General features: G+C 43.0%; 1 protein-coding gene across 2 annotated transcripts in view; it reads right to left on the minus strand.

Moving 5' to 3' along the window:
- The window catches only part of GRHL2 (grainyhead like transcription factor 2), a 173,971-nt gene that overhangs the window by 59,735 nt on the left and 100,238 nt on the right, over positions 1-13,998 (minus strand). The window lies entirely within an intron of this gene.

Here is a 13,998-nt window from a genome sequence, read left to right on the forward strand (position 1 = left end):
CGGGTCCTTAGGCTCCTTCCTCTCAGTCTCACTGGAAAATAAGAATTCAATATCTCTTCTCCCTCCTACTTAGACTGTGAGCCCCAGGTGGGACAGAGACTGTGTCCAACCTGATTATCTTGTTGCTAGCCCAGCACTTTGAGCGGTGCTCAGCATTCATTCAATCGTATTTACTGAGCACTTACTGTATGCAAAGCACTGTACTAAGCACTTGCGAGAGTACAATATGACAATAAATGGACACATTCCCCATCCACAGTGAGCTTGCAGCCTAGAGAGGACCAGAGTAGATTGTAAGCCCCCAGTGAGTGTCGAACAAAGATCACAGTTGTTATTACTATTGTTAGTATCACCCTAGATGAACATCAACGTCTACAAATGGCCTATATATTGTTCTTGCACGGCTGTGTGAGCCTACTCCAGCCAGGACCGTGATCATTTAGGCTCAGGGCCTTCAATGGGGACCCTGAAGAGGACTCTCTGCAAAACTCATTGTGGTCAGGGAACTTGTCTGCTAATTCTGTTGCATTGTACTCTCCCAAGCGCTATCTTACAGTATTCCAGTCACAGTACGTGTTCAATAAATGCAACTGATTGACTGATTGATTGGAAGACTAGCCGGGGCAAAGATCATTCTCATTCTAGACTCATACACTCTCAACCTTGTCCTGCCTCTGGCCTGGAACACCCTCCCTCTTCATATCCGACAGACCTATATGCTCTGCACATAGTAAGCGCTCAATAAATACGATTGATGATGATGACCATCACTCTCCCCACCTTCAAAGCCTTATTAAAAGCACATCTCTACCAAGAAACATTCCTAAACCACTACTTCCTCTTTTCACACTCTCTTCTGCATCGATCAATCCATCAATGGTGTTTATTGAGTGCTTATGAAGTGCAAAGCACTGCACTAAGCACTTGGAAGAGTACAGAGAAGCAGCGTGGCTCAGTGGAAAGAGCATGGGCTTTGGAGTCAGAGGTCACGGGTTCAAATCCCGGCTCTGCCAACTGTCAGCTGTGTGACTTTGGGCAAGTCACTTAACTTCTCTGTGCCTCAGTGACCTCATCTGTAAAATGGGGACGAAGACTGTGAGCTCCCTGTGAGACAACCTGATCACCTTGTAACCTCCTCAGAGCTTAGAACAGTGCTTTGCACATAGTAAGTGCTTAATAAATGACATTATCATTATTATTATTATTATGCAACAGAATTAGCAGACACGTTCCCTGCTCATAACGGGCTTATAGTCTACAGGGGGAGACAGATATTAATATGAATATGCAATTTATAGCGTATAATTTAAAGATTCATTCATTCATTTATTCAATCGTATTTATTGAGCACTTACTGTGTGCAGAGCACTGTTCTAAGCGCTTGGGAAGTACAAGTTGGCAACATATAGAGACGGTCCCTACCCAACAGCGGGCTCACAGTCTAGAAGGGGGAGACAGACAACAAGACAAAACATATTAACAAAATAAAAGTGTTGTGGGGTTGGGGTGAATATCAAATGCCCAAAGGTCACAGATCCAAGTGCACAGAAGATGCAGAAGGGAGAGTGACCCGGGGAAAAGAGGGCTTAATTGGTGAAGGCCACTTGGAGATAATAATAATAAGGGTATTTGTTACGTGCTATGTGCCAAGCACTGTTCTAAGCGCTGGGGTAGATGCAAGGTAATCAGGCTATCCCACTTGGGGCTCACAGTCTTAGTCCCCATTTTACAGATGAGGTAACTGAGGCACAGAGAAGTTAAGTGACTGTGACCTTACCTCCGTTACACTGTGCCTCATTTCCTCTTCTCTCACTCCCTTCTGCACCACCCTTGCATTTGGATTTGCACCATTTATTCACCACTGCACTCAGCCCCACAGCAGTCAGTCAATCATATTTATTGGCCACTTTCTGTGTGCAGAGTACTGTACTAAGGGCTTTGGAGAGTACAATATAACAATAAGCAGACACATCCCCTGCCCACAATGAGCTTACAATCTAGAGCTCACAGTACATATCGGTAATTTATGGATTTATATTAATGTCTGTCTCCCCTTCTCGACTGTAAGCTCCTTATGATTAGGGAATGTGTCTACCAACTGTGTTACATTATACTCTCCCGAGTGCTTAGTACAGTGCTCTGCATATATTACACATTCAATAAATATGATCGGTTGACTGATTGAGAGGCTTCGGCTAGGCAGGGCTCCTCGTACGCCCACTCGTTAGGGCTGCTGAGCTGACAGATTCAGGAAATGAGCTCTTTTCAGGCAGCCCAGTGGGGACCCAGGGGGGATTAAGGAGATCTTAGGTAAGACTTCAGGAGGCTCAGTAGAGTCATGTCTTTCCAAGTCCCTCTGAGCCTCAACTGAACAGATATTATAAGTGCCTGATGCCGCCAAAACGCCTAAAGCCAAACATGAGCTGAGATTACCCAAGTCTCCCTGAGTTGTAAACAAAAATCATGTCTTTCCTGTGCGATGCAATTTTTTGGTTTCCATTAAAAAGTTCCCATCCAAATCCAAGCCGAAAGAACATCATCTGTAGCCATAGACCTTGTTTCTCCAAACCGTGTTGGAATGTTTTCAGAGCCTGCTTCTCCAAACACAGCTACTGAAGACATAGAGCCAGGGGTGTTGCGGGGGGGAATGGAAGGAAGCAGGAATTCTTTTCATGCTTTTAAGCTGTTTTAATTCTGTAACTTTACTCCTCATTCTTTGGGGGCACTGACAACTTGACTGCAGTTTCACTCCGACACATCCCTGATGCCTGTCAGTCAGGCATGCTCATTTGCAGCGGTCACCAATCGAAAAATATACTCGATGATGGAGAAAGAGCCCAGGCCAATGTACTCTTTTTGTCTACCTCGATTACCCACTCATTATAACTATTCTGGATGGAAGCTTCTAACCACAGAGAAAATAACTTCCAGCCAGATGCTTCTCTGAAATGTTACAAGGGGTAGGCCATGTTTACTGATTACGAACCCTGCCCACATCCATATTCACTGGTCAATTATTGAACCCGTCTAAACACTAGCAGAGGCAGCCCTGGCTATTTTCAAGGGCTTTTAGCAGCTGTGTGTGTTTCCACGAATGAATGTGTTATTTCCCTAGTAGAAAAAAAGGGCTAATGCCTTCTCTTTGACTGGGCCCCAGGTAAAAATGCTCCTACCAAAAAAAATAATTAAAAGTCAGCATTAGATTTAAATATATTTTCAGAGATAAAAGAGTATAATTAATATAAAATGACTCTCTCTGGCAGGCAGAGATGTTGTCCGGACTAGTGAAACAATGTACCTGGAATGCTTGAAATAGCCTAGGGCACTAGGAAGAATTCAGTCAGAGCACATCAGAGGCCAGAAAGATGCTACTTATTAGATTCCATAACTGGGAACGACTTTGCAACTTTAACTTTGTATTTTGGGGGGCTTTTTCAGTGGTATTTTTTCATCATTTTCTATGTGCCAAGCACTGTGCTGAACATGGGGGCAGATCCAAGATCATCAGGTTGGATACAGTCCATGTCCCACATGGGGCTAACAGGCTTAACCCACATTTTACAGATGAGGGAACTGAGGGACAGAGACATTAAGTGATGTGCCCAAGGTCACCCAGCAGATGAGGGGCAAAGCCAGGATTAGATTCCAGGTCCTCTGATTCCCAGTGCTCTTTCCACTAGGCCATGTTGAGGAACCAAAGGCTTCATCTACCAAAATGCATATGGAGTACAAAAATCTTTACACAATTCCCACAGTCTAGCATGCTACTGCCAGGGGTGCACAACGTACAGCACAGAATTTCGCATGCACACATGCAGGCTGCCAATGGTTTGGGAGGGATGACCCCTAGACTGTAGGCACACTGTGGGCAGGGAATGTGTCTGTTAATTGTACTCTCCCAAACGCTCAGTACAGTGTTCTGCACAGAGTAAGCACTCAATAAATACCATTGACAAACATTTTGAGCTGGACTTCCAGTCTCTCTCCTCCTACATCTCTTGAAAAAACACTCCTGTAAGATTCCGATCACGGCAGAAGTGACCCAAGATGGTGCCTTGGTGGCCCATAAACTCTCTGGACCCTGCCTTCTCCCCATCCCCACCCTCTCTAAAATCCCTGCTCTCTTTCCTGATTTCAGACTCAAGATGAAAAGTTGGCACCTATCCACGCACATATGTGCACACGCAAATTCAGAGCGAGAGAGAGAAAAAGAATACCACATGTAAGCCTTCCGATGCTAGTGATTTGTTTACAAAGAGTTCAAACAACAGAGTGACAATACGACAGTCAGCTTGAGATCAAAGATGAATTTATAGAGCTACCCAACCTTCTAAATGACTGAATGCTAATCTGAGTATCTGATCTCGTGATCAGTTCTATCAGGGTTCCTTAACATGAGAAGTTAGCATGGCTGAGTGGAAACAGCACGTTGGGAGTCAGAGGATGTGGGTTCTAATCCCAGCTCCACCACTTGTCTGCTGGGTGACCTTGGGCAAGTCACTTAACTTCTCTGTGCCTCAGTTACCTCATCTGTATAATGGGGATTAAGACTGTAAGTCCCATGTCGGACAACCTGATTACCTTGTATCTACCCCAGCGCTTAGAATGCTGCTTGGCACATAGCGCTTAACACCATTATTATTATTCTGCCATATTTAACATTCAGTGATAAAACAGGATCATAAGCATCAAGAGCCTAGAGTGAAATTAATTTACAATCATCAAAAGTATGTTTCTCTGATTATGACTTGCACCTCTAATAAATGAATGACAGTTAGATACTGGTCCCACTCCCTGTTAGGATGTGAGCCCTACTGGGGATGGGGTGTCACTAAGTAATTCATTCATTCATTCAATCGCATTTATTGAGCACTTACTGTGTGCAGAGGACTGTACTAAACACTTGGGAACTACAAGTCAGCAACATATAGAGACAGTCCCTAACCGACAATGGGTTCACAGTCTAGAAGGGGAGACAGACAACATTTATTATTTAGTATAAACACTAAATACTAATACTAAATAATTAATACTAATTTAGTATTTAGTATTTATTCATTCATTCATTCAGTCAGTCGTATTTATTGAGCACTTACTATGTGCAGAGCTCTGTACTAAGCACTTGGGAAGTACAAGTTAGCAACATATAGAGACGGTCCCTACCCAACAGCGGGCTCAAAGTCTAGAAGGGGGAGTGCTTGGTGTATGTAGAGCACTGTACTAAGCCCTGGGAGAGAATGCACAGGTGAGAATTAGACACAATCCCTGTTTTCTGGCAGGGAGAGTGTAAGTGGGGAGAAGAGACTAGAGATAGACACGTCAGGAAGGATGAAAAACTAAAAACACAAGACAAATACACAAAATAAAACCCAATTCAGTAGGGAACTGTGGCTAGAGGAGCAGAATTTCAGACTCTTCGGGGCTCAGAGCTCAGGACGGGAGTATCTTCTATCTACCTCAGAGTTTAGCACAATGGATAGTATATAGTGAGCTTCTCTACACCATAAGCTCATTGTGGGCAGGGAATGTGACTTCTTACTGTTATATTAAACGCACCCAAGAGCTTAGAACAGTGCTCTGCAGACAGTAAGCGCTCAATAAATATGTTTGAATGAATTGAATGAATCTTAAATACCACAATTATAATTAAGATACCCTAACAGCTGAATGAGGGGCAAAGGGAGGAGAGAGGATGCGGTGAAGTACACGGTTCAGACAATGTAGTTTAATACCGATTCTGTGTTCTGCCAAGAAAAGAGAGGCTCCTTGGGGACAGAAACTGCTCAAGAACTATGACACTAAGAGGCAACACCAGAAACATAGGGATGAACTTAAAATGGCAGACGTCAGAACAATTGGGCAGTCTTTGTGTGTTCATGCTGTGATGCACTGTAGTGACATCTGCCATTCCCATGTTAGCTATTTCCGTCCTATCCACAACCTTGGGTAACACTCACCCACAATGGCATAAACTTTGAAAACCAAAAAACAACTATCTAGTCAGTCAATTTGGCCTAAAGTCAGTCAGTCGGTCAATGGTATTTACTGAGCACTTATTGTGTACATAGACTGTATTAAGTGCTTGGTAGAGTACAATGTAACAATGTAACAGACACATCCCCAGCCCAAAATGAGATTAGGTTTATGCCTGTCTCCTCCACGTTACATCTGTTGAGCAGTCAATAAATTCTACTACCACTACTACTTCTACTATGAAAAGCAGCACAGCATAGCAAATAGAGCATGGGTCTCTGGGAGTCAGAAAGTTACGGGCTCTAATACCGGCTCTGCCATTTTTCTGCTGTGAGACCTTGGACAAGTCACTTCACTTCTCAGTGCCTCAGCTACCTCATCTGTAAAATGGGGATTGAGAGTGGGTGTCCCACCTAGGACAGGGATTGTGTCCAATCCAATCTGACCGTACCTACTCCAGCACTTAGCAGAGTGCCTGGCACAGAGTAAGTGCTTAACAAATACCACAATTCCTATTATTACTATATGATCCAGGACCTCTAACCTATCTACATCAGACTGGAAAGGGCTAGGAAAGATGGTCCCAGGCTGAGTCTCTGGACCTGGGAAAAGGACATGACTTGGCCCTACTCCATCTGGTTACAAGGTTGCAGTTACCGAGACAGTGACATGGTAAAAATTAAACCCTAAATTCCCAAGCAGCTTCATGACTTCAGAAGAAAATGCAACAGAGGGCACATAATCTTGGCAACACGATGGTTCCAGCTGAGAAGCAGCGTGGCTCATTGGAAAGAGCACAGGCTTTGGAGTCAGAGGTCGTGGGTTTGAATCCCGGCTCCGCCAAAGTCTGCTGTGTGACCTTGGGCAAGTCACTTAAATTCTCTGAGCCTCAGTTACCTCATCTGTAAAAATGGGGATTAAGGCTGTGAGCCCTACGTGGGACAACTTGATCACATTATACCCCCCCAGCGCTTAGAACAGTGCTTTGCACATAGTAAGCGCTTAACAAATGCCATTATTATTATTATTCCAGGACAAACGCAGAACTACAACAAAATCATTTGGCACTGTCATTCATTCACTTGTATTTATTGAGGGCTAACTGTGTGCAGAGTACTGTACTAAGTGCTTGGGAGAGTACAAAACAACAAAAGACACACTCCCTGCCCACCACAAGCTTACAGTCTACCCTGTCCAAAGACCTGGACCCAGGCGATTATTAAGCACTTCTGGCTAACCTGATTTAAGACAGCTGCACAACAGTTGGTCATAGCTGACCCTTTAACACCGCTTAAAGGAAGCAGGGCTGGGAAGGCGATCCAGCCTTACTGCCTTCCGTGAGGCTGTTAGAAAAGGCCACGAAGCTGGTGGTAGATCCGTGGATTATGCTCTCCACCCCCAGGAAAATATATCCCACTCCACAGCCTCTGAGCATCATTAAATGGATTTGAATCTCCGCTCTCCAGAGGCGCATGTGCAAGAAGAAACACCTCAAAGGGAATACCTTGCTTCTCGAATGGTTTTATCGGGTCTCGCCTGAGACACAGTAAATGCAAACAAGTTCACCAACCATGAGGTCTTGGAATGTATTTCACCATATTGCTCATGACCATCTACCAGTGGCATTTATTGAGTGCTTACTGTGTGCAGAGTTCTGTAGTTAGTGCTTAGGAAAGTACAATACAACAGAGTTGGCAGAAGCGATTTCTGCTTCTAAAGTTCCTATAGTCCTTAGACTGTAAGCTCATTGTGGGCAGGGAATGTGTCTGTTTATTGCTGTACTGTACTTCTCCAAGCACTTAGTACAGTGTTCCGCACATAGTAAGTGCTTAATAAATACAACTGAATGAATGAATGCCCACAACAAGCAGAGTGACCTGGGAGCCAGAGGACTTGGGTTCTAATCCTGGCTCTGTCGCTTTCTCTGGGCCTCAGTTACCTCATCTGTAAAATGGGGATTAAGACTGTGAGCCTTATGCGGGACAGGGAAGGTGTCCAACTTTATTATCATTATTACCTCGAGGCTTAGTACAGTGCTTGGAAAATAGTAAACACTTAAAAAACACCTTTTTTTTAAAAAAAAATTACAGTCCAGAGGAAACAATGCAGTTTATATGAGAGGGACACAGGAGTAGACCAGATGAGAGTTGGGTTTTCTAACAGCTTCTAGACAGTGACCAGAACTGCACTCAATTATAAGAAAACACTAATAATAATAATAATAATAAGAAGAAGAATACATAATTGTAGGTTTTGTTAAGCACTTACTATGTGCAAGGGGCTGAACTAAGCATTGCATTGGACACAAGCTAATTCATTCATTCAATCGTATTTATTGAGTGCTTACTGTGCGCAGAGCACTGTACTAAGCGCTTGGGAAGTACAAGCAAATCAGTTGGGACACAGTCCCTGTCCCACATGGGGCTCACAGTTTCGATCCCTATTTTACAGGTAAGGTTACTGAGGCAGAGGGAGGCAAACTGACTTGCCCAAGGTCCCACAACAGACAAGTGGCAGAGTTGGGATTAGAACCCATATCCTCTGACACCCAGGACTGTGACCTTTCCACTGGACCAGACTTCTATTATTTGGTTGCAACATACCTAAGCAGGAAGGAAAACTGGGATGACAAGCGACAGAATCAAAAACAGTGACAGTTTAAAAGTGGCCAACACTCCACTCAGACAGAGAACAACCTTAGGGGCAAATAATATGGAATGGATTGTCAGTCACGTTTAGGTTTTTTTTTTTTTAACCATATGGTTAGGAACCTACCGCAGGACTCTAAAGTCATCTTTGAAAAAAGGAGATATACAGTACAAAACCCTGCACACACACACACACACACACACACACACACACACACACACACATATTCACACTAAGTGCTTAGTACAGTGCTCTGCACATAGTAAGCGCTCAATAAATACGATTGATGATTCACATAAATGGGCCAAGCACAAGAATATGTCTTGGTGTTGTACTGTGCTCTTCTAGGGGCTTAGTACAGTGCTCTGCTCACAGTAAGAGCTCAACATGATATGCATCTAGCTTTACTTCTACTTATTCCAATGACTTGACACCTGTTCACATGTTTTGTTGTCTGTCTCCCCCTTCTAGACTGTGAGTCCGTTGTTGGGTAGGGACCGTCTCTATATGTTGCCAACTTGTACTTCCCAAGCGCTTAGGACAGTGCTCAGCACACAGTTAGCGCTCAATAAATACGATTGAATGAATGAATGAAAGTGAAAGTATTTAAAGTGGTAATTCAAACGCTTGTCTTTTCAGTTGTAAAAAAACAACATTGGGCCCCATTTCTGTGGAAATGTTGGAATTGTTTCCTCCTTCAGACTGATCCCATCTCTTTTTGGACTCTATAACCTGCAGGTGCTTAAACTGAATTTGGCCGGTTTCATGTTCTGTAAACAAAGAAGAGAAACTTTATCATTTACATGATTTCAAACTTGGGTTTGTTGTCGCCGCATAAATTCCTTTCTGGTGAACGATCTACCATTGTACGTTTCCAAGTGACGAATGCAGCGCTTTGCACACAGTAGATGCTCAGTGAATGCGGTTGTGGATAATGGTGACAAGATTACTGGAATCAGCTCTCTAGTTAACGCCTGATGTTTCACCATTCTCCCGTAACCTTACCTAACTCCACTTGGGATTCCACTTAGATAGCAGGACCTCAGAGTTCTGTAAGTCCTCATCAGGTTCTATACAGAAATCCTGGCAAAAAAATGGCCAAAACATGGAAGCCAATGTATCAGCTGAAAAAAAAATCTGAACTACTACAATATTGCACACACGAGTTTCAGATGGTAGCATGCAGAAAACGATCCTTTGTCTTAAAAAATAACCAAAATAAAACTCCCAAAAACCTCTTAGGCTACAACAGAAAATGGGCTTCCAGAAAAATAAAAAATGAGGTATCTTTAATTTAAAATCATATACTGAAGAGGCAAAAGCCTTTAGCTAATACCGGTGAAATTTAGAAGATTCACCCTTTTTGCTTCAAGGAAGAAGTTTAAAATAAGTCAATACAACAAATTTTATCTTCTGAGTTTCTCAAGTGCATACTGATAGTGTGCATGCAATCTGGCAAAATGTGTTGTTTTAGCATAGTTTCTTCCTTGCCTAAAAATAACCTCTTGGCTAAATAATTAACTTCAGCATGAAATGACCCAGAGGAGTTGAGGCCCATTCAAGGACCTGGTTAACTCCGCTTAACTCCAGGTGTTCCGTTCCTGGAAATCCGGGCATTGAAGGACTTGCACGGAGGTCAGTCAGTCGTATTTATTGAGCACTTACTGTGTGCAGAGTACTGTACTAAGCGCTTGGGAGAGTACAATATAACAGATGCATTCCCTGCCCAGAACAAACTTACAGTCTAGAGGGGATAACATTCAGCTTTCTAGCTTGTAAACTGGGTGACAGCCAATGCCTACGCCCTAAGTCCTGGAATTCTATGTCCTTGGAGAACTTGGGAATGCTTGTCCCTTCAATCAATAAGTTGGCATTTATCGAGCATTTATTGTGTGCACAGTACTGTACTAAGCTCGTGGGAAAGAACAGTACAACAGAGTCAGTGGACACATTCCCTGCACACAGAGAGCCCCACGTGGGACAACCTGATCACCTTGTATCCCTCCAGCGCTTAGAACAGTGCTGTGCACATAGTAAGCGCTTAACAAATACCATTATTATTATTATTATTCTAGAGTCTACGGTCTCATCCCTTGTTCTCACATGTGTACCCCCGGCGACGGTCTGATCAAAAATCCTGCCTCAGGGACCATAAGCAGACAGTTCTACTGCCACATGGGTTAAATAAATTCTACAGCTGTTAAAAGATATGAAAACACCTGCTCTAAATGTTATCAAATGTTGCCTCACCTAAACACATGAGATGAAAGTGGATTTGTCCACGGTCTATAAGAGACGGTGTGGCTTACATTATGGGTTTGTGTGATAATCTAATAATAATGATAATAATTGTGGTAACTAGTTAAGGGCTCGCTATGAATCAAGCACTGTTCTAAGCACTGGGGTAGATACAAAATGCAGGCACCATACTCTCCCAAGCACTTAGTACAGTGCTTTGCACACAGTAAGAGCTCAATAAATACGGTTGAACACAGTGGAGCTCATAGTCTAAGCAGGAAGGAGAACAGGTATGGAATCCCCCTTTTGCAGATGAGGGCACTGAGGCCCAGAGATCAGTGACTTGCCCAGGGTATTCACTCTGCAGGTAAGTGGTAGAGGCAGAATTAGAACCCAAGTCCTCTGACTCCCTGACTCGCTTTCCACTAGGCCATGATGTTTCTCCAGTGTGGCCTCGTGACCTAACCCCTATTAATTTCCCAATCGCTTGTGTCCTCTAATGTGATGTGCAACTATAATAGTAATAATTATGATATTTGTTAAGCACTTACTATGTGCCAAGCACCGTTCCAAGCGCTGGGGTAGATTCCAGTTATTCAGGTTGGACACAGTCCCTGTCCCAAATGGGCTCCATACCCTTAATCCCCATTTTACAGATGAGGTAACCGAGGCCCAGAGAGGTAAAGCGACTTGCCCAAGGTCATACAGCAGACATGCGGCAGAGTCAGGATTAGAACCCATGGCCTTACGACTACCTGGGCTGTGTTCTATCCACTAAGCCATGATGTTTCTTGTGATAATCCTGGAAATACATCCGTGAGAATTGGAGAAAGAATCAAGAACTGAAATCCGATAATATCTGGCCAATGTTCCAAATTCCCCATCAGGTTCAGTCCTGCACAGAGAGTAATGATAGCCTTCTTTCGCTAGTTTGACTGTGAGTCATTATGGTGAATTCTGGGGATCCTACAGTATTTTTTGAGGTCCACAAAATATTCTTGAGGACTTAACATGGATTGCTCTTAATGAGTGACTTTAACCTTTGGGCATCACTCTGGACATGATCAGCGATGTACGTATTTATTACTCTGTACGTATTTATTACTCTATTTATTTTACTTGTACATATCTATTCTATTTATTTTATTTTGTTAATATGCTTTGTTTTGTTCTCTGTCTCCCCCTTCTAGACTGTGAGCCCACTGTTGGGTAGGGACCGTCTCTATATATTGCCAACCTGTCCTTCCCAAGCGCTTAGTACAGTGCTCTGCACACAGTAAGTGCTCAATAAATACGATTGATTGATTGGGAAGATAGGGAAATTCAAAAATTTCAAACAGCCAAGGGATTTTTACAAATACAATTCACAGTAGCAGAGTTTAGCATTTCATACTCTTTCACAGACTAGTTTTCCATTCTTGAAAGGAGGAAAAAGTGGAAGTCCTAGAGGGTGGTTATTTTTTTTTCTTATGCTTTTGCTTTGTTTGAACTTGCGTCTTTAGAAAAAGAATTACTTGAAACTAAAACTATCAACAGGGAACAATTTAAAAATTTGTCTCTAAGTCAGAGATTTGTTATAGTGCACTAGAGAAAAACTTGTAATTACAGGTGGATAACCATATATGTATAGAAATTACTTGATAATTACTGAAAAAATTTGACAGGATATTACTCTTGGACTAATGCATCCTAATACCATAAGATTATGCTGAACCAAAATTCAAGATGGATTGCGAATGGAAATTTAACTCTTTAATATAATTTCATTGTACTAATTCCTGACAGACACCAAGGGTTGATTAAAACTGCACTGCTATGGGTGCCTTGCATTGTAGTAATAATGATGGTATTTGTTAAGCGCTCACTATGTGTCAAGCATTGTTCTAAGAGCTGGAGTAGATACAAGGTGATCAGGTTGTCCCACGGGGGGCTCACAGTCTTAATCCCCATTTGACAGATGAGATAACTGAGGCCCAGAGAAGTTGTGACTTGCCCAAAGTCAAGGAGCTGACAAGTGGCAGAGCCGGGATTTGAACCCATGATCTCTGACTCCCAAGAACCCATGACGTCTGCTTCCCTAGAGAGGCAGTGTGGCTTAGTGGAATGAGCACGGGCTTCCCTGGGCCTCAGTTACCTCATCTGTCAAATGGGGATTAAGACTGTGAGCCCCCCCTGGGACAACCTGATTACCTTGTATCTCCCTCAATGCTTAGAACAGTGCTTGGCACATAGTAAGCGCTTAATACCATAATTATTATTAGTAGTAGTAGGAACAACAGCCATCTTGGAAAGCTTGCAGCGATCATTTTAATGCCGTCCTTCCAGATTTCGAGAAAAAATTTCATCCTAAAGTAGGAATGTAAAAAATTGGATACTTCTCATGTTTCCACTACTAATAAGTTAATGTATCCAAGAGGTGTGCTGACTGCTATTTAACCTAATGTATGCCTCTTCACAGGTGCCAACATAAATGAATATTTTGAGTGTGAGGAATTCATTCATTCAATCATATTTATTGAGCACTTACTCTGGGAGGGGTGAGGACTGGGAGAGATAGTCTGCAATGAGCTAACTGAATATGACGTCACTCTTCTGGGTCTTTTTTTTTTTTAATGGCATTTGTTAAGTGCTTACCGTGTGCCAGGTAATGTACTAAGTGCTGGGGTAGATACAAGCTGGGTCCCACATGGCGCTCACAATCTTAATCCCCATTTTATAGATGAGGTAACAGAGGCACAGAGAAGTTAACTGACTTGCCCATGGTCACAGAGCAGACAAGAAGATTAGAACCTAGTTCCTTCTCACTCCCAGGCCTGGGTTCTAACCACTAGGCCACACTGCTTCTCAGCACCTATTCAATCGTATTTATTGAGCGCTTACTGTGTGCAGAGCACTGTACTAAGTGCTTATTCAGTTCTGCCGGGAAACTCTCAGGTCTTGTCAGGGGCTTAGGGTGAACAGGGGAGTGGGAGTCCAACTCAAAGAAGGTGTGGAAGCAATCTTGCCCCAGTGGAGTTGGCAATTATACCCATTTTCCTTTCTCGTGCATTCCTTTTAAATCCTGTAAGGTACTGAATTCGGTAATTAAGAAGGGAAAGTCTAAAAAGACTGGCATTCTATTTTACCAAAACAATGCCA

Source organism: Tachyglossus aculeatus, chromosome 4, assembly GCF_015852505.1.
Source record: "Tachyglossus aculeatus isolate mTacAcu1 chromosome 4, mTacAcu1.pri, whole genome shotgun sequence".
Classification (NCBI taxonomy): Eukaryota; Metazoa; Chordata; class Mammalia; order Monotremata; family Tachyglossidae; genus Tachyglossus; species Tachyglossus aculeatus.